The following is a 3,817-nucleotide window of genomic DNA, read 5'->3' as shown; positions in this document are numbered from 1 at the left end:
ATTTAGACAACCTCTGCGGGAAGGGTTCTGGAGGTCGCTTCCTTCCTGTTACTTGAGTTAGATCCTGTCCCGGCACTATTTCTGATGCCCTCTCTTGCACTCTCTCAGTCTCCTTTGCAACCTCTTTTTCTTTGCTTGTTTCCTATTGTGCATGTTGTACCGTTACCTCTGTTAACCCTGTTGAATCGTCCACCTCAATTGGTATTGGCACAAGTATCCAGTTGGTCAACTTTCACGAGTAATTTCTTGCTCTAGATCAAGATCTCTACCATTTCTTAGACTCATCGCCATAAGCTGCTGCGGGCCCTGCTCTTTCAGATTGACTTGTGTGTCTGCAGGTAAAGTCCCTTGGGGATGATTATTCAGAGCCATAGATATCTGCCCTAATTGAATCTCAATCCCTTTTATCGCTGAGTTATGTTATTCCACCTTTTCTTGTAGTTTTCCATTGGACCCAATCAGTTGTTGCAGCATTCCTTTAATTTCAGACAACCCATCATCTTGTCTCACTATCTGTTGTTGAGGCTGTTGATAAGCTAGCTGCTGATTTTGCTGATTGTATCCCTGTTGCCTTTGGTAAGACATGACTTGACTCTATGGTCGCATAGCTCCAGAATTGTTATTGTTATTGTACTCCTGTTGTGATGGTCTATACTGCTGATTCTACTGCCCCCAATTCTTACCACCTTGCCTCCGGCCTCCATAGTGGCCCATATAGTTCATATTCTCCTGATAATTCTGGTTGTCACTTTCACCACTCCACGAGTACACATAAGGTTGGTTAATGCATGGTGTACATAAGCCCCCATTAGTCGTGTCAACTATGTGTACCTGCTTCTGGCCTGATTCATCAATATTCTTGGTGAGGATACTCATTTGCATCATCAGAGTGGACATATGCTTGGCTATGGAGTTATTTGGGTCCAAAACTACTGAGTGAACTACAGGGGTGATTGTAGTGTCTCTTGTCATCCATCATGAATTTTGAGCCATTTTATCTAGTAGGACCTTACACTCTCTAAGTGATTTGCTCAAAAATGCTCAACCTGCTGAAGCATCAACGTTGGCCTTCAAGCTATCTGTCAATCCCATGTAAGACCTTTTTCCCAAAATCTGTTCTGGAATGCCATGATGTGAACACTTAACCATCATACCTTTGAACCACTCCCATGTTTCTTGTAGTGTTTTCACTGGTTTTTGCCTGAAGCTCAATATCTCATCAACTTGGTTGGCAGTCTTATTAGGTGGGTAGAACTTATTCAAAAACTGCTTGACTAATTCCTCCCAAGTGGTGAGAGAGTTTATGGGGAGCGAATTAAGACAAGTCTGTGCTTCTCGAGTCACCCAGAATGAAAACAATAACAGTCTGATTGCTTCTATTGTCACATTCGGTTGCCTTTGAGTGACACAAATTGACAAAAAGTTTTTCAGATGCTATTGTGTATCTTCAATGTAAGACCCAGAGAAGAGTCCCTTGTTCTGCAGTAGATGTAGCATGTTATTTGTGATTTTAAATGACTCCGCTTGTATTTGAGGGACTGCAATTGCGGTTGCCAGATTTTCAGCGGCGGGTTGTGCCCAATCTTACAAGGCCGCTTCTGGCACATGATGTGCCACACCCTGATTTTTCAGGTCATTCACATTGTTTCGGTTGTTCTGGTCGTCTATGACATCCCCGTGTCTAGTTCGATCTGTTTTGTTAGGTTTTGTTGTTGTTTGTCCTTCTTGTTTGATCGATTTAATGCCTTGCAAGCTTTCTCAGGATTCGATAATACTTCAAACAATTGACTAGTTCTTGAGGAGTTTCTAGGCATGCACGAGTAACACACATGACTACAAACGTTAGAATTTCAATATAATGAATTTAAAATGAAGAAAATTGACTAAACTTAGAATACTAGCAATTCTTCTAGCTGTAATTAATAACACAATTAACTCCCCGGCAACGGCACCAAAATTTGATCACGCCTAACTACGCCTCCTAAGAGGTCTAGCAATCGTTGCAAATATAATCTGGTTTACAAGTCTAGAGTCGAATCCCACAGGGAATTAACCTATTAACCACAACCAACAGTTTCACATGAATTCAAGTAATCAGCCTTCAAAAATACTAAATATCGATTTGAGTGTTTACTAACTAATATAAGAGTCATTAAAATGCAGTAATTTATTTCTAACAGAGCAAATGTTGTAGACAAGATTTGGAAAAGTCTAGGGTTATGATTTCCCCTATTGTCGGAATCTCCCCCGTCACGTTTCCTATAAATTCGCCTAAATATTCTCTACCGATCGTGAGCACTTTAGGTGTCGTAGTTCTCTCTCGAGCAACTACTATAATTTACTAGACATATTCTCTCGAACTACGCTAGCTGGCACTAATTTACCGCTCACTACGATCGCACCAAGGTTTCGTTATCTCTAATCCCGCCTTTAAACCCTCCGTATTGATCTCTTAAATATGTTTGGAGTGGTGTTGATAAATGACTACCTAAATGCGTACTCTCTATCAAGTAATACACATTAAATTGGCACAGTTAATTGAGAGCTCTTCAATTAACAACAACGAAAATTTAGTTAAACAAGTAGACAAAGATCAACGACAAATTTATATTAAACGCAGTGAACAAATCATCCTCCAATAGGCATCAAACCCTAGATGAGAAGGTTTAGCTACTCATAACCATACTAACAATCATGATAATAATTGAAAGCATTAAAATACAGATTAAGGAAGAATGGAAGAGAAAAACTCTTGCGATTTGTTGCCTCTAAGTGTACTCGTAGCCTTTTTTCTTCTCCAACAATCTCTAACCCATAAGAATTAGGTTTAGAACCCCTTTTATACATATTGGGGGCGTGTAGAGTTGAAACTACCTAGTACTAGCCGAATTAGGACGAAATCCGACCTTAGCCGTCTCGCTTGGCACCTGGAGCCAACCTGGACACCGAAATTTTTCCACTTCTGTGCTTTTCTGCCATTGGCATTTTGGTTGGTGCCTGGAGCCAACCTGGGCACCAAAATCATACTCCCTCCAAATTCATCTATTTTTACTTCACTTTGCATGCAAGGTTGCCAAATCACTTCAAATTGACTCTTACACATATAAACACCATTATTAAGCTCGAGTCACAAATATTTACACCAAAGTTAACAAGATTGAGGTATAATGCAAGGAACATTACATGCAAAAACATGGAGTTTTAGCCTAACATCAATACCAGTTCAGGAAGAATGAAGTAATGATCTATTGCAACCATGATGCAACAAATACAATAACTGATTTTACAAGTACAAAATGTGAAAAATGTTAGTCAGGCTAGACCAAAAGCTTTGGCACTAGTAGTACAATAGGTTTAAGCCTAGCGTTAATACCATCTGAATCACGTTATTGAACTTGTACTCAAAGTACTGTCTTATTCCTTCTCAACTTGAAACCTTTAGACTTTAAGGTTTGCCTCTATAACGATCCGACCGGTCGTTTTGAGTACTAGCTTTTTGTTATGTGTTCTGAGACTTTTCTTAGCTCTATTTTGATGATTTATTAATTGAACGTGTTGTCCGTGTCGATTTTCAAAAAATGTAAATGTGAATTTTTACAGAAATGAGATTTTTGACCTTAAAAATGACTAGAGTTGACTATGGTTAGCTCTATTGAAAAATAACCTCGGATAAGTATTTTGACAATTCCAATAGGTTGGTATGATGATCTTGGACTTGTACATATGTTTGCTTGGGGTCCCGAATGACCCGCGCTCGTTTCAGCATACTATGTGAAAGTTGGAAAAATTGAGTTTTAAGTTGAAATTCTTGAGTTGG

The 3,817-nt window shown here is 39.3% G+C and overlaps 1 non-coding gene across 1 annotated transcript; it reads left to right on the top strand.

Annotated features, from left to right (window-relative positions):
* Positions 1 to 1,123: 1,123 nt before the first annotated feature.
* Positions 1,124 to 1,230, top strand: LOC117277046 (small nucleolar RNA R71). The gene has a single exon (XR_004507314.1). It is a non-coding gene; the product is annotated as a small nucleolar RNA R71 (small nucleolar RNA).
* Positions 1,231 to 3,817: the final 2,587 nt, after the last annotated feature.

This window comes from Nicotiana tomentosiformis, chromosome 12, assembly GCF_000390325.3.
Source record: "Nicotiana tomentosiformis chromosome 12, ASM39032v3, whole genome shotgun sequence".
In the NCBI taxonomy this organism is placed as follows: domain Eukaryota; kingdom Viridiplantae; phylum Streptophyta; class Magnoliopsida; order Solanales; family Solanaceae; genus Nicotiana; species Nicotiana tomentosiformis.
Note: the sequence above shows the minus strand (reverse complement) of the source record. Positions and strands in the feature narration are given on the sequence as shown.